Source organism: Rhinoderma darwinii, chromosome 9 (genome assembly GCF_050947455.1).
Source record: "Rhinoderma darwinii isolate aRhiDar2 chromosome 9, aRhiDar2.hap1, whole genome shotgun sequence".
NCBI lineage: Eukaryota > Metazoa > Chordata > Amphibia > Anura > Rhinodermatidae > Rhinoderma > Rhinoderma darwinii.
In genome coordinates, this window is record NC_134695.1 from 44786094 (window position 1) to 44803547 (window position 17454).

Genomic DNA, 17454 nt, shown 5'->3' on the forward strand with positions numbered 1-17454 from the left:
AGGATGATAAAACTTGCACATATACCATCAGGTTGTATTGTGCTTGTGCTGAAACTCAATCTGCAAACAATGGGGCTTGGTATAGATATCTGTAGTGAGCTGCTGGTGCTCTCCGCTTCTCTACCTGTGGCAGGTGTCACAAAACGTAACTAGGGACGTGATATATACGATTAAATAATGATATGACCATGACAAGTATATGAGTGAGGCATGGGACTGCCCCCATGATCTCTAACCTATCTAATGTACCTTCAATTCTGCGAACCTACAGGATCACGTATACATATGTGTGAATGATGGCAGAAAGCCCGTTAAAACACATATATTCACAATACACAAGTGTCTTTTACATGATGCGTTATTGCCTTCTGAGAGGTAGAGGTACTTACCTGCTTACTAGACTCACCTGTACATGTTTCAGCCTGGTTACCTGTCATAGAAGTAGGTGATCTATTTGCCATCTGCTAAGGTCACAGCACCGTAGCTCATGCCCAGTGACTGATGTTTGTACATTAATGCAAAAAAAAAAGTGTGAAATAAAAATTTTCAAACTTTAGATAAAGTGAATAGGAGAAATGTAATAATAATAACGTATAGGTTCTGTAACGCTCTGTCATGGAGTATGATAATAAATAGAAGTATATAGTGCGGTGTGTTTGCTTATAGAGGTTGTACGTTGTAGCAATACTTTGATAAGGGAATCTGGCCATAAACACGCACACGTTTTCTGTTTTAAAATAAAAATCCAAAAACTTATTTTAATGCTAGTGTTTTTTGGTTTTCTTTGTGTCATTTTGTACACACATTTTTGAAGCCCTATAAAGATGCCTATGTGGAATAAAAATCGCCATACCCAGAGCATGCCGTGTCCATGCCGCAAAAACGGTGTATGTTGCACTTTGTTTAAGGGCTCGTTCGTGTGACGGCTGTTAAAACACCGGCCATCACACCGACCAATGTATTTCAATGGGGCCGTTCACACGACCATTTTCAACAGAGCGTGGGAACAGTCGGTGAAAAAATAGGACATGTCCTATTTTACTGCGTGTCACGCATCCCTCCATGGACTCTTGTCTGTGGGGGATCGGTGACAACGCGTACCGCACGAGTCCACCTCAGATGTGGAAAACTGAAGTTTTTCATGTCCGAGGTGGGCTACTTTCATGTGAAGTTAGCCTTACTATAGACTTTAATGTAACATCTGGCTGTACCAAAAACACACGATCACAAAGCTACGTGTGAAACCAGCCTTAGGCCTTATTCACACGAATGGGTTGTACGTCCGTGAAAATCACGCGTGTCGCACAGACCTATGTTAGTGAATGGGGGTGAAATGTCCTATACTTGGCCGTTTTTCGCGCATCACGCACGAAAGCACTTCCGTGTGTCGCGCGTGATTCGCGTAACTGTAGATAAAGAAATGAAGGAAAAAATAAAAGCACTTCCTTCATTTCTTTTTCTAAACTTCAAAATCGAGTGTCCTAAGGATGGCATATGTGTGAAAATCACGCAGCCAACGCTGATGACACACGGAAGTGCAACACGCGCAAGACGCTGCATTTTTTGCGCACTCAGAATACACATGTTCGTGTGAATAAGGCCTTAGTCTCATGTAGTGCCCACAGTAATAATTTTGCTTTCTACATAACCTGCTGTAGTATACGGCAGGTACATGAATCTGCTACATACGTCAGCCTTGCTCCATTACCAACTCCTTATTCATCTCCCTCCCAGGAGTAAGGGTGGCAGAGCTAGGCACAGCGGCAAATTCCTTGCATTCCTTCATGAGCTAACCCTCCTACTTCAAAGCCAAGGTAGCTGGATTTCCTCATATCTACGATCCCTGATGCACCCTGCGGTTTTGGAAATAATGTTAAAAATGTTTTGTTTGTAACTAGTCATTTGGAGGTTGTCTGTGCCGCTGAACTACCAGCACTTCCTTGTAGTATAGTAGGCATAACTTATGTGTAGTCATAACAATCCGGGTATATGGCGCAATCCCATGAGCAGGTGTATCGTATCATAGTTCATACTGAAGCCAACCATACACATTACATAGCTGTCAGGGAGACGCTTGTTCAGCCGACCGCTCTCTTTCCTGACTCCCCCCATAACACATTCAGGTGGGCGTTCATGTTTATTTCAATAGTAAGAGGCGAATAAGACGCTGCCGATAGACTTATCTCCTGGGCAAAGAAAGAACCAGGTTAAAAGCATGCCAAATCCTTCCACCCCGCGCCAAACGTCTGTCGACTGCCAGGCTGCCCCATACACACAAGATCATCAGACAATTTTTATGAAATGTGTATGGCCAGTTTATGCGATTTGTGGGCATCAATTAATCTTAAAGAAAGGAAAACGGTAATAGAAAATAGCATGCCGAACGTTACAGAAGCACACCGACTCCGTAGCGTCCGCTCTTTTACAGGACATGTGTGTGGAGATGAGAACAAGGATAGATCAACAATTTCTGCTACATGGTTGTATTCCTTGAAGTCTACAGCTAGAATATGACACGGTTCCATCTTATATTTTAGAAATTGCCCTCCTTTACGGCTCATTTACATATAGTGATCGGCGCTTAGTAATATTCCTTTCGTTTCTAGTTTTGTTTAGTTGACTGATGCACTTATATAAAGGAGATCGCCCATATCTTTATGTATGAACAATCCGTTTAGTCACCGAATATTTTTATTATTGGTTGTTTTGCTCATACCATCCACATAAACCATGTGGCCAGCTTATCCATAGGTTACCATGTGATGTATATGTAGTGGTTTGTGATGCTTGTGTTTGTTTATATAGAGCTGTCATTTTATAGACCCAATACATACATAACATTTTTATTTTTTTTATTTTTTTTTTTAAATGAAGAAAATCTTTACTTCTAGTAAAAGGATCCGAAGATTTCTGAGGCCCTTTCAATGGGTTTACGGATAGTAGATTATCTTCTAGGTATCAATGGCTGTTTCTGAAAAAAAATGGGCAATGACCTATCCTCTGTATTGGGATGATGTTTCCCTAAAGATCTGCGTGGAATTTATAATTAACCCCATCTAATACATAAGCGAGCTAGCTATGCTACTAAACTCCCCCACAAGTAAATGTTCACCACAAATATGTGTGCATGTTACTTTAAAGGGTGAATTTTCCAAATACAACCCAATACAGGTTTTTGCTCTTTTTTTGCACTGTTCTATACAAAGATGGTGATGTCAGCTTGACAATTAGTTGGGTGCAGGGCTACAGACCAAGGAATGCTGATGCTCTGACCCTGGTAGCTGGCAGGGACTGCATTGGAGGCGAGTGTTGTTTACACTCTACTAGAGTATATATTTAGATAACTTTTGCAGATAGCCCAAAAGAAACAGTCCTAAAAGGAGGACACAAAGCAAATATTTACTTTGGGCAAAGTGGGGTGGAAAGTGATTAGGGGTAAAGTCAGAGATAAAATCATCATGGCTGCTATGAATCTACCAATAAAAGCTTGCACAATGGGATCTTGAGGTACTTCTGCAGAAACGTGATGGTCACCGGGGTAGGTAAAAAGACATAAAATATTTTCCATCTTTGTTCTCTTTTTTTAATAGTGATCAGTAGCAGTGATGGAGTACTTCACATGATATCAGTGGGTCTCTTGAGGTATAAGGGCTATATTGGAAGCAAAGAGGCTTATATCGTCACTCCCTTATTCTATAATGTGTCCTCTTCCCCCTTCAATCTAGTTGTCACACCTGCAGATCAAAGTGAGAAGTCCCTTTATAGACCTAGTCCGCAGCCTCCCTCCCTGCCTTTCATCATGATCTGCTCTGATGCACTGAATGAAACTCTCCTACTACAGGTGCCCCACACCGAGAGAGCTACAAAACACACCTTGCATTTGTATTTGCGTTCTTATTTGTCTTTTTGCAATGAAAATGTTACAATGAAAAATGTTAAAAAAAAAGAATACACAATGGAACCTTGAACTTTAATAGGAATCTTCACTTTTGTGGAACTTCGTAAGATCCAGCCATAGAAAGTTACTAAGCCATTTATTTTAGTATGAATGTGCAGCATGAAGCTCTACTATAGAGCTCTGGTGCAGCTGGATCTCCTCCTCACCTCTCCTGCATCAGGACAATTTAAACTTACCAGAGAGGAGGGTATGAGTTTAATCGGCACGTACCACCGGTGCTGGTGATCAGAGTGGGTGGTATGGCGCTCTAGGTACCAACATTCCCAGTTGGCATGAGCAGAAAGTCACTAGTTCTTGCTGACTATATGCACTTGGATACTAGCAGTTCTGTTCCGGCTTGATCAACAGGATTTGACTGCTCAAAAACAAAGGCGTTTTACAAGTAGCCCAATATTACCATTCACTCCTGTGCTGCACATTTTGGGACAGTGATGCCTTTAATGAAAGGTTTGCATCATACAATGGAGCCATATATAAGTGAATCGCAGGGTGTCCAGCTGGAAGCCTGGTCTTGTAAGATAGCGGGAGACGTCATTTAGAAAGAAAGGCAGAGATTTATAGCAAACCATAAATGGCTGCACAGTCTTTTTCTGCAAAGCACTGATTGAGGAAAAAATCTAATTGGTTCAACATTCATCTGTAAAGATAGAAGGAAAGGTTCCCATTATACATCAGGGTCTCCGTGAGCGTTTGGTACGGTTTATAAGCAAGGGTTAATAGGAACGCTGCTTTTGTAACATTCGTAAGTAGATGGGGCTCTTCAGTCACACCTGCCTTTCCTATGGACACTGATAAACTGTGCCAGCTCAGACTCATGTATTCCACTCTCACCATTGGACATGTATACATCCACTCTGAGTTTGGGTACAGTGTTTGGCATATACACTGGGAATCTTTGGCCAAACATATGCCAAATGAGTGTCCGTTTGGCATACATTTAGTTGGTATTTGTCAGTATATTTTTGCTTCAACTGTATTGAATGTAATGCCTGAACACGGTGGGAACCTAGCCTTAGTTTGGCACAGCTCTCACCCTGTATGTAATCCTTCGATGGCACACACAAATTACATGCTCTGTTACTAGGACTGGATGAAGGTTGGTGGTGGCTCCTAAGCACAAGATTTGTTGGGAGTCCCCTCTATAGTAGCAGTGTCCTATCCTGGTTGACTTACACTGGACATAAGCATTAGTGTCACGGTGCCCGTGGATCATAAAACTTTCACAGGGCCAGCAGAGGGTGGTGAGAACCCACTTTGACACCAAGGGATTTGACTTGACGGGATCACGGTAAATCCAACTAAGTAATGGTAGACTAGCTAGGAAGAACATAATTGCTCAGGCAAGATGTGCAGGAAAAGGAGGATCTTTATATTTTGGGAAAGCTGGGAGGGTACTTTTTGGCACGCTGGCCTTTTAGGGCAGGGAGAGTCAGTGCGCTTTCACTAGGAGCAGAAGGAGGGCATCAGTGGCATAGGAGGCCGCTAGAAACAGAGATAGGGGAAGAGGTGCCGGCCAGAAGACGTGGAAGTGGAGAACATTACAATTAGATAATTGTTGACCGTTCGTGCTGATGTGTTTGGGGGCATCAGCACTGTCTGCTAGGAAAACAAGCTTCTTGATGTTATTTGTGTACTGCGAACCCCACAAGTTTTGGAATTCACTGAATCCAAAACTATTTAGAAATTCAGACCGAATATGATTCACTTTTCTCTACTCAGTAATAAATAAGCTTCATAATCACCTCATCTGCCAGATGTTAAGATTTTTATGTTGGAGGTACTTTTTTCAAATGCCCGTTTCTTGCTGCTAAATGCCTGGGAAGAGGTGGAGGGACCTAATAATTTACCCTTTTTGCCCTCAATCCAGTCCTGTCTTTTATATCTAAAGGTGGGCAAACATTTTCTTTATCTGTTTGTTTGGACCTAATAAAGTCTGTTCTATTGGTTTAGAAACAATTGACCTGCTTAAGAGAAGAAATGTATTAATTTTCATATTGTTTTACTAGTATTACATGATCGTTACGTCGCGTAAATGTTAATAGTCTGTATTGTTGGCATAAAACATGCAGCAGTTTAAAATGCGCTCTGAACTATTCAGTCTGATGGTCATAAACCATGTATAAAACCTACATCGAATAAATCCATTTTCGACAAAAGGCAGTGGTGGGTGTTTACAAGAGGCAGTGCGGCTCCGTAATATTTCATTGTGCGTCTTCCAATATTTGCTTTTCAGTAGCGCAGGTAAAGGGAATATCATGCACTTTGTTCCCGAGATAAACGGATCGCAGTGGTCGGTTGCAGTTTTAACTCTATCCAATTTACATGTAATATGTATACAGCACTATAGGTATAAGCATGGGTTTAGTGTCGGTGTTCCTTTTTTATGGTTTACTATATGGCATAATGTTTTATGAGAATAATCCTAGAAGTAAATCTTCATGTGTATTCTGTTCTCATGGGTGAGCTGCTTCATTGCCAAGTGCTTGTCCTGCATTTTTATGGGTTGGTTTAATAGTTAATATGTACTTTTTCATGTTGGATGGGGGGAGGGAGTGACCTTCCTGGTAGTACCTTTCTTATCAGTCTGGTATGTGCTCTGTAAGGATGAGGTCAGCAGCTGAACCACATTGTGGGCTAAAGGACGGTTGCCACTATTTTCAGAAAATCCGATTTTGAATCCTAGAGAGGGTAAATATATTTTCCATTATACCCCCTTCCTTTAGTAACAGAAGCTGATATTGATGAAGACAAGATGTGGCAACGTATCTAAAACCTGCTGTCGGAACCTGGCCATACACATTTAGATTAAAATAGTGTGACCCCTCTGATGTCAGCAGGATTGATGATGTAATGTGGATAGGAGCGGGCTGATCGTCCCCCTGACAGCAGAAAAAAGAAAGATTGCTTGATGTATCAAAAGATAACCGCTTATTTCTTTCTCATCATTGTAATAAACCTGCTCGACTTATCCGGGCGTACATATTTATGGGGCGGTTGGGTTTGTAAATATATCTGCTCTCTTAGGAATCTGATTTCTAATTACTGATGATGTACAAAAACATAAAGTAATTCTCTCCAATCTGAATCCTCCCTTAATCTGAATTAAAAAAAATTATACCTGTCAAAAAAAAAAATTTTGGAAGGATCTTTAAAAAAAATATATATATTTTTTTTTAAATGTTAGTGGTTTTTAATATGCCTTCCTCCATCAGACGTGGTATTACTAAGGTATTCTTCCCTAGAAGCAATGAGAAGCATTGTCTGCCATATAAAAAGCACCATAAGGTGGCACGTAGCAGGACTAATGGGAAGGGGAAAGCATAGTAATTGTTTTAAAATAAAAAAATACTTTAAGGGTCAGCTCACATGGAGCTTTTTGACGCGGAAATAAACGGCCGAAAATGCCTCCCATTGATTTCAATGGGAGGCGGAGGCAGTTTTTCCCGCGAGTGGAAGAACCGTCTTGCGGAAAAAAAGAAGCGACATGCCCTATCTTCGGACGTTTACGTCTCTGACCTCCCATTGGCATTAATGGGAGGCAGAGAAAGCTTATTCGCTGCGTTTTTTTTTGCCTGCAGCGCTCAATGGCTGTGGGCGAAAAACTCTGCGAAAATCAGCGTGAAGGTAGAGCAAAATCTGGCTCAAAATTCCAAACATGCCTGCAAAAAAAACTCTGTGTGAACCCAGCCTAAAAAGTATATTATTTGCATATCTAAGAACAAAAAAAACTATATAAATTGCACTTTTTGGCAATTGTTTACATCTGCATAAAACTCCCAGGTGCATTGCCTGAAAATCTCTCTAAGTTGTGTTGCCTACCAAAAATAGATGGTATAAACATGAATGTCTGATGATTGGTTAAGGCTGGGTTCTCAGATTGGGTATTTTCTGATCACTGTTGGGTGGAATTTACTATATAAACAATGGGTGATTTTATTTGCACTATGAATGCTTACCCAGCATGTATGTGAAGTGCTGAACCAGCTTATACTTTGTACCCTTTAAATATCGATGCATAGAGCAGCCGGAGGATCATGGTGAAGTATATAGGAAGATATTCTCCAGGTCCATTATGTCATAAACACTATTTGGGTACCATGTGGTACTTTCTACCCAGCCCAAACTAACTGAATAGGTCTTGTCCGCATGTATTTGTCTTCATTCCCCCCTCCCGGAAGACCATGAAGATAGTAGACCTGGCAAATATTCACCGTCCCAAGGAGCATTTGTCCCTTTTTTTTATATATAAGGCTTCAGAAACCTGGCAATTTGTCAAATATTTCTAACCTGTTGACTGGTCAATAACCTCTTACTATGAATACATACATGTACACGTCTACAAAATAAGAGATTTATAGTAGTGCAAAAGAAAAGTGGAGCAGTTGCCCATAGCAATCCGCTTTCAGCTGCTGGAAAATGACCTATAGTCCCATTGGTTGCTTTGGACAGCTGCTCCACTTTTTCTTTTGCACCACTTTTGATCTCCACCCCCAAAGTGTTTTTTTTTTTATACTAGAAAGTATCTTTCTAGTGATCTTTTGTACTCTTATTCTGTCTAGTGATCAAGTCACTAGAAACTAAAACAATTGAAGAGAAATGTTTTTGGAACCATTTTAGTGATTTGTTTGGAACAGATAAGTCACATGATTTTTGTAGTCGATGTTCTGAATACAATAGTCCAATTCATCTCCTGCCGAAATCAAAGTTTTTTTTTTTTCCCCGACAGTGGCTTGGAAGAGCATTGTCCCCCACCCCCACACACAAAAGACCCTTTTAGTGTCTGATACTAGATAAGAGGGAGGGAGAGTTTAGGTATTTGGGGGGTGAGGGCAAAATTAAGAAAGAAAACAAAGTAACCTGAACAATTTTTAGCAGATAAACATATAATGGAAGACTGGGTGGGCCCTATCTTATCTCTGCTGGTGGAAGCTTTCAGAAGTGTAGCTTTCTTTTGAGATAAACCATCCACCCGAGTTCACTGAGCTACACTTTAGAAGACCAGACATCACCTTTTGTATATTTTCCTATAATTTATTACAATAGATCGATCACTTGCTTTAACGTTCCTCAATGTTGCTGTCATGTTAATTGACATTACTCCAGTCCGCATTCCTTTACGTTACTTTCACTGTGTATTGCAACTGTCCCTTTAATTCAGGGAGCATGTCATTTGATATCAGAAATGTCAAGATCTATCACAAAAGGTTGAAATCTTAATCCTGGGTATCGGCCTCATTAAAATAACAATAACATTCCCATAGTTGCTCTCACTGAGAAAACATTCTTGCTTTGGGGGGGGTGGGTTGGATGTCCCTTTATTGTGAACACCACTATAGACCTGAGATCGTATAATGAAATGACTAAAAGCAGAAAATTCCCACTGCGAGGTATGACTGACTGATATGTTCCCGGCATAGTCACCAAAATAGTGCGGGACGTTGCATTATGGACTGTGACACAAAAGAACAAAATGGAGAATTTTGATGCACCAAAGAAAAGATTTGTGGGAAAAGTAAAGACCCATTTACATGTAGGGTTCATTATTGTTTTGATCAATGCTATACATTACATTAAAACATTGCCATAAAGTGCAGATGAATTTATTCCTTCTTAGGATAGGCCTTCAATGTTTGATTTGTGGGGGTTTGACCCCGGGACCCCTCCACACAATGGTCACCACATTAAAGGGGCCTCTAAATCATCTCCTTTCCTTAGCAGATTATACATTTGGGCTGCGGTACCAGTAGCGCACTGATATATATATATATATAACATATTACGCAGCGCTGTACAGAGGTCCTCTTTTTTACTGTCCCCATTGGGGCTCACAATCTAAATTCCCCATTGGTATGTTTTTGGGGTGTGGGAGTACCCGGAGGAAACTCACGCAAACATGGGGAGAACATACAAACTCCATGCAGATGTTGTCCTTGGTTGGATTTGAACCCAGGACCCCAGCGCTACCTGCTACAGGTAGATTTCATGTAATGGATATAGTTACTTTAAACTAGGAAGCCAGGTAAAGTAAAAGGAACAAGGCAGATCAGAAATATATGGGATCTTAGCCTAAAATACAGACCTGGCAGTTAAGAGGTCTTCTGTAAAGACTACACGGCTACGGTGGCATCAAGCAGCGTTGGTTCTGGCCTATTGTTTTTATACGATATGACCAATAAGATAAATCATCATAACTATGTTCCAAAATCATCTACTATTACAGACCGATGCCTGTCCTCTTCCAATAGTCTTTATCGTAATGACTCGATACAGCCAAATCAAATTAACATGATGGATCCTCTTGTACTTCCAACCTCTTAAGGCCCTTTTACACTGGCCTATTATCGGGCAAACGCTCTTTGCCGATATTTGCCATGTGTAAACAGAGCAACGATCAGCCGATGAACGAGCAAACGCTCGTTCATCTGCTGATCGCATAGTTTTTAAAGTGTCAAATATTATCGTTGTCGGCAGCACATCTCCCTGTGCTGCCAACTTGATGATGATGCTAGCTCCTTGTGAAAGAAGCAAACCAGTGCCGATCTACGAGCTGTCTCGTTGAGTTGCGCTCGTTTACACGGCCCAGAACGGACCGTGTAAGAGGACCTTTACATCTCAGTTTCTTATGCTTGCACTGTAACATAGCCAGGTGCTAAAGTTCACTCGTGTCACCACGTGACTAAGGCTTCTTTCACATCTGTGTCCGGGTCCCGTTCTGACGTTCCGTCAGAGCTTCCCGTCCGAATGGGACCCTTACTGAAACAAACAGAAGCCATAGGTTTCCGTTTGCATCACCATTGATTTCAATGGTGACGGATCCGGTGCTAATGGTTTCTGTTTGTCTCAGTTTGGCAAGGGTTCTGTCGATGAATAGCGCAGTCGACTACCGTATTGATTCCGTCTAAAAGATGGAACCCTTGCACAACTTAGACAAACGGAAACCATTTCCACCGGATCCGTCACCATTGAAATCAATGGTGACGCAACAGAAAACCTATGGTTTCCGTTTGTTTCAGTCAGGGTCCCGTTCTGATGGGAAGCTCCGACGGAACGTCAGAATAGAGCCCTGACTCATATGTGAACGAAGCTTAAAAGAGTTAATGTAGAGATATAGATGTGTGTGGGGTGCAATGGCCACTGCAACTGGTTGCCTTCTCTTCCGGTTATGGTCTTATGTATTTAATAAGATTGAAAAAAGACACCGGTTCATAAAGTCCAGCCTTGAATGTTCTCTTGTGTTAGTCTTGTGACGGGCAATTGAGGTACATGTGGCAAATGGTTTTCTTTGCGTGCCAGCCAAGCCACTTGTAACCAAGCTTAGGCAACTAAACTTCCCTCAGACTTTCATTAGCATTCAATGTGATCATGAATTTCAGAATCGGACTTGGTGTATTTTATCCAAAATTGCATGGGAATGTGTGGAAAATGAGCATGGTGTACTTACTACTATATACAGCACCAGCAGGGGAAGCGCAAATATGGGAAGAATGAAGGCAGAAAAAGGGCAAGGCTTTGAGGATTTACTTTGATGCGCTTTCTAGTTGACCGGGGTTAACTAGAAGACTATTGTTTTTAATACTTTTATTTAACACCGAGAAATTATTTTTCATGACCGATCCTCTTTAAACACATATATCAAAAGTGATGACAAGTCCACGAATCATGGGGTTTTCATTTATAGCAGAGCATCAACAATAAAAAGAATAGTAATATCCACCTAGTCACGTATTACTCTGTCACATAGCAGGGAAAGACAGTGTGAGTAATGGCCATGCTCACAAAAGCTTACACTCTAAAATGCTGGAGGCCATGCAAAGAAGTAAGGCCATCACATTTGTATATGTTGAACAGTATTCACACCACATGAATGCTTTCTGCTGGTTACTTCAAAAATCACTCATTGCCTCAGAACTACATATGGTGTCATGCAAGTCTATGGGTAAGAATTTGTGTAGATGTATTACTGGTATTTCAGTGCTGGACCCTATCTCAACGTGTATGATGGTCACAAAACAAGGCCACTATCTACAAGGTTGTGAAAAGTGAGTCTATGTTCACACGCAAACTCAAACTTCTGAAAATACGGAGCTGTTTTCAAAGGAAAACAGCTCCCGATTTTCAGAAGTTTTCTAAGCCACTCGCATTTTTCACCGCTTTTTTACGGCCGTTTTTGGAGCTGTCTTTCTATAGTCTATGAAAAACGGCTGTAGAAGTGACATGCACTTCTTTTTCACGGCTGTTTTTTTTACGCGGCCGTTTTGAAAAAGTTTTCCCGTTGAAATCAATGGGCAGATGTTTGGAGGAGTTCTGCTTCCAGTTTTTCGGCGGTTTACGGCCCGAAAAACAGCCGAAAATAAGCTGTGTAAACATACCCTAAGAAATCTGATCTTGAATGGAAGGAGGACCAGAGAAAATAAAATTTATATTGTAAAATTTGTATTCTTAACAATATTATTATTATTTATACTCTTTGCTTAAAGTAGCAGCGTCCTCTTATAACTTATGAACTGGGTGCTAAGGCAACACATCTGTCAATGGTTTCCTTTTTCTTTAAAGGGTCAGTGAACTAGAAAAGAAAAAGGGTACGGCGCTCTATTGCGTGATATAGTACAGGTAAAATTGAAAGGACAGAGGCGATCTGCGCTGTATACGCTCATCTACGCTAATTGTGCCAGCCGGACACAATAACGTAAGGATAGCTAGATAAGGAGTTTATTCTGAGGGCAATTCTGCTTTTGTTATACCTGTTAACCAGGTCAATCCTGGCCGCATGTGCGAACTTGCCCACACTGTTAGGGCATGTTCACACAGAGTTTTTTGCAGCCATTTGCTGTGTTTTTCGTGGCATTTTTGGCGCGTTTTCCAACGTGGTTTCCGCGTCAAACGTGTCAAAACTCCGTGTGAACTGACCCTTAGTCAGTCTGCAGGTTTTTTTGGACTGTTTCACAGTCTTGTAGCAATCTTGCAGGGAACGCCAGAATTAAATTTTCTGCTGATCTCTTCCAAATTTGACTGGTGGATGGTTAATGGGGTGGGGCGTAGCCTATAAATATAATGGAGAAGTACATATACCTGCACGCTAAGATACTGTGGCCACAGTATATGTGCAATGTCTCATGCACACAGCCGTATTAGGGCTTATCCACATGTAACGGAATTGCTGCAGAAAATTTCTGCTGCATTTCCGCTAAAACTAGCAGACAATCCGCTGTGGAAAAAACACATTCCTGGTTTTTTTTGGTGACATCTCCGCTGAAAAACACAACAATTCAGTCCACTTTCCGCAGCAGGAATTGACATGCTGCAGAATAAAAGATACGCACCACAGGTGAATGTTGGGACAGAAATTTTACGCAGTGTGTGGATGAGCTCTGTTTAATCTCCCCCACTTTGCTGCTCCTGTATTCCGCTGCGTATTTTCCGTCTGCAATTCCGGTACGTGTGGATAAGCCTTTACGGCTCTGTTTTGCACAGAGCCGCAATAGGGCTCCTATTGTAGCGCATCGTATTTAGGGGAGGATAACTCCATACGTACTGCGCCTGACGGAACTATACAATGACACTTACTCCATACTAGGGATTCGCACAACCAGCGTGCACTGCCACAATAATACTTCTGGATTTTCATTGTTCAGTGTCACTGTAGAAGGGCTAGTGGCGCATATTATTACACAGCACCAGCACTTCAGGCTTGTGATTGCATTATTATGTATGTGTATAGAGCTATATATAGAAATTTTTAATTTTTTTAATTTATTTTTTTAATACATACTGCACTTCCTTTGGGCCACAAGCAGTAACTTCCTCTACTACTTCTGAAGGTAGGCTTCTGACATCTTTAAAATAACATTACAGATTACAGGCTGTGCATTTTCTGCAGGTAGATTGAGCAGAGTTATCTCAGTGAGGCTGCAGGCAGAATAACCCAGCCCTTCCGTCTTCAGACAATGGCTCCTTTATAATGGTGCCAGAGGGTGGAACCTGTGTTCTGGCGAACGCGAGGAAGAATTTCACATATCTTGTAGAGTGTCAGTTCTTTAGTACAGGTAAAGGAAACTCGAAACACAAATTGGTATAACCGTAAAGGCTACAGAAATTGTATCTTACAACAGGTTTTCTGTTCTGGTTACTATATACACACTATGGTGAGTAATGAGAGAGATGACAGGAATGACCTCTGAATTCTAGTCATTTTCCCTGAGGTTATCACTATTGGTTAAAGATATAAAATCTTTAAAAAGCTGCATTCACATATAACGGTGTTTCTGGAAAAAAACAAAACATATTTACCACATTTTTCCCTCAAAGGGGGTAAAAGCCAGACAAATGGCAGGTATATGCCATTCTGCTACTTATGGGCCTGATGAAGACACCGGTCCGGTGTTGAAACGTGTAGCCTTTGACAATAAAGTCCTTTATCTTGATGCCTGCCTAAGTCTCCATATTGCTCACTGTTCCACATAGCAGCGCCGGTGGTCCCAATTTTCCACTTTAACAAATCCCTTAGAGCAGGAAAGACGCACTATTTGGTGCAGACTTTTGTGACCGATTTTCACCAGCGTTTTTCTTGAGATTCTGCATCGTATCCGGTCTGTGGGAACATACCCTTAGGCCAGGTTTCCACGGGACGCATACGCTGCTTAAAACAAATACACAGCGTATCCAATCTGGAACCCGCAGTACATTCCGTCCGAAAACTGCACCACATTGTGGTGCGTTTTTTTGGACGGAATTTCTGCTGCGGAAAGCAGCGTTAAAAAATGCTCATACTTAAGTAGGCCGTTGTTATGGCGACGCGTCCCTCCATCGCAGACCGGTCCGGCCACATGGATGACGTTGCAGCCCATGTGATTGCTGCAGCCCATGTGATTGCTGCAGCCCATGTGATTGGCTGCAGGGGTCACATGGGATGCAATGTCATCCCAGGAGGCCGGACTGCAGGAAGGAGGAAAGCGTTCTGGGTAAGTATGTTTTTTTTGGTTTTTTTTCCCCCGTAGTTGGAATTTTTGCAGCGTAATCACTGCGAATTCGCTGCAAAGGTTGCAATACTGGGCTTTCTGTTGCGGGTTTTGCATCCCCATTGAATTTAATGGGGAAAACCCGCAACAGAAAACCAACAAAAACGCAGCATGAATTGACATGCTGCGGAATTAAATTCCGCACCGCAGGTCAAGTTATTAACGTTTACGCTGCAGGGTTTTGTTCCGCAGCGTGGGCATGAGACTTCCTAAATCTCATCCACTTTGCTACTACTATAAATGCTGTGTAATTTCTGCACACCGTTCCGTTGGAGAAATTCTGCAGCGTTTCTGCTATGTGGGGACCTGGCCTTGGGGTGCAGTCTTACACTACAGATTTTGTTGCAGAAATTTTCAGTTGCATTCATCTAAATGGCGTTGTTTCTGCAGCAGGTGCATGGATCTCTGCAAGTTTCTTTCAGATGAACAGAACAGATCTTCAGTTGCAAAAAAATTCTGTAACTAAATCTGCTGCGTGATTCCAGATCAGTACAAAATAAGTAAAGCAATGTTTTTTTACAAAGTTACAAAATATTTTTTAGTCCATTAATTGTATATATAAACAATAAATTGAGCTCCAAGGTTGTTCTACCATTAGTTTTGCATGTTCAGATTTATTTTTGGATTAGTGAACCAGTCATTCTTGGCTTGTCTGTAAAAACTGCTCCTCAAAAATTTTGTCAGCAAGTGCTCTAAAATATAATGCAGATTTTTTTTTTCTTTTTTGTATAAATGGAAATTTTAATAAATTGGTTTTCTTTGACCTGGAACATGTGATTTTTTTTTTGATTTTTTTTTAAGTTTGAAAGCCCGTTCATGTGGAGCGGATTTTGAACTGTGTGTACAAGGAGGAACAGTACAGATAACGGCGGTTCAGCCTGACACTCTGCACAACCTGTCTGACAGGCTTGCCGGCAGTCACTTGAAGGGCTGTGGTTATGGAAATGAAATCACATGTTGCAGCTGATCTAACCTCCGATTGACTGTCTTCTACTTCCAGACTTATCATGGTCTCAAGTTTGGAAAGCCCAAAACAAAGGCTTCGTTCACATCTGTGCTAGGGCTCCGCTCCGACAGAACGTTGGAATGGAGCCCCAGCGCAGATGTCGAAGTCTTACCTTAAGTACACTACAATCAGCCTCTCCCCTGCCTGAGATGGCTGATAACAGGAGAGTATAGCTTGCATTTTTATATGCACTAGGTATATTAGGTGAATAGTAATTTCATGAATGCCCATTCACTAATGTTGTATAACTGGCTCTTGGAGTAAGATGCCTAAGCGGCCAAACTACAACAAAAATACACCCTTAGGGTAGGAACACACTCGGCGTAAGCACTGAGGATTTTCTGCAACTGATTCATTGTGGAAAATCTGCAGCGTATTACAGTAGCAGCTGTGTGGGTGAGATTTCAACAAATCTCGTCGGAGAAAAAAGCCGCCGAATAAAACTCCCATAAATTGACCCATGGTGCGGTTTCTTCAGACGCTGCATGTCAATTAATGCTGCGGAATCGCTTCTGTTCTGTTGCGGGGTTTTCCCATTGAATTCAATGGGGTGCTTAAACCGCAAACAAAGTAGTGTGTTGCAAAATCGCAAGTAAGAAAAAAAATTATACTTACCCGGAGTTCCCTGCTTCTTTTCCAGTCCAGCCTCCTGGGATGATGATGATTCATCTCATGTGACCATTGCAGCCAATCACAGGCTGCAGCGGTCACATGGCCTGTAACGTCACCTCAGCAGTCCGGACTGCGCGTAGATAAGAAGGGGGGGTAAGTATGAACTGTTTTTTTGGGGGGGTTTCCGGTGCTGCTTTATGCAGCGGAAATTCCACCGGAAAAACGCACCACAATGTGGTGAGGTGTTTTTTTTACGGCATTCCCTGCGTTGTTCAGGGTGGATATGCTGCGTAGCGTGACGCAGCGTATCTGCCCTGAACACGCTGTGTGTGTTCCTACCCTTAGGGCTTCCACAGATTTGGGTGTATTTACACCCTTTTTTTTATTTTATTTTTTTAACTGTCCCTATTATGAATAGGGGCTATTAGCCTGTTTACAGCGTGGCCCCTCATGGTAACACGGCGCCCCCCCCCCCCTTTTTTCCTCCTGTTTTCCTTCAGTTCCTTTTATGGTCATTAATTAAAGGTAATTTGGTTTAACCCTATTTTTCCCCTATTTTTATTCGGTACTTACCTGTATGAGGTCCGGTTCAGGTCAGTGGTGCCCCACCCACTTGGTCTTGGCACGCACAGGTTCTGGAAAATTCCTATGTGGCGGGAAAATCTGGTGTTTTCATTGGTTCCCTTTGGTAAAAAGGCGGGAATTTTGAATATATGTATTCCCAGGTTTTGGAGTGGTCTGCTGCCCGTCCGAGTTGGATGAAGAAGAGGAACATCATCGCCCCGCCCCCCCTCCCCTTTTATTGTCGCGGTATCTTGTTAGTGGAGGGTTAGTCGCCCAGTTTATGGGTGGACAAGGTCATG

The 17454-nt window shown here is 41.8% G+C and overlaps 1 protein-coding gene across 5 annotated transcripts in view; it reads left to right on the forward strand.

Moving 5' to 3' along the window:
- The window catches only part of RASSF7 (Ras association domain family member 7), a 66371-nt gene that overhangs the window by 16052 nt on the left and 32865 nt on the right, over positions 1-17454 (forward strand). Inside the window, exon 1 of one of the 5 annotated variants that reach the window (XM_075837576.1) lies at positions 6560-6646. The exons of the other annotated variants lie outside the window; for them this stretch is intronic. The gene's annotated coding sequence lies outside the window, so the exon portion shown is untranslated. Of the gene's footprint in view, positions 1-6559; positions 6647-17454 lie in introns of those variants that run through there. 5 annotated transcript variants of the gene reach the window in all.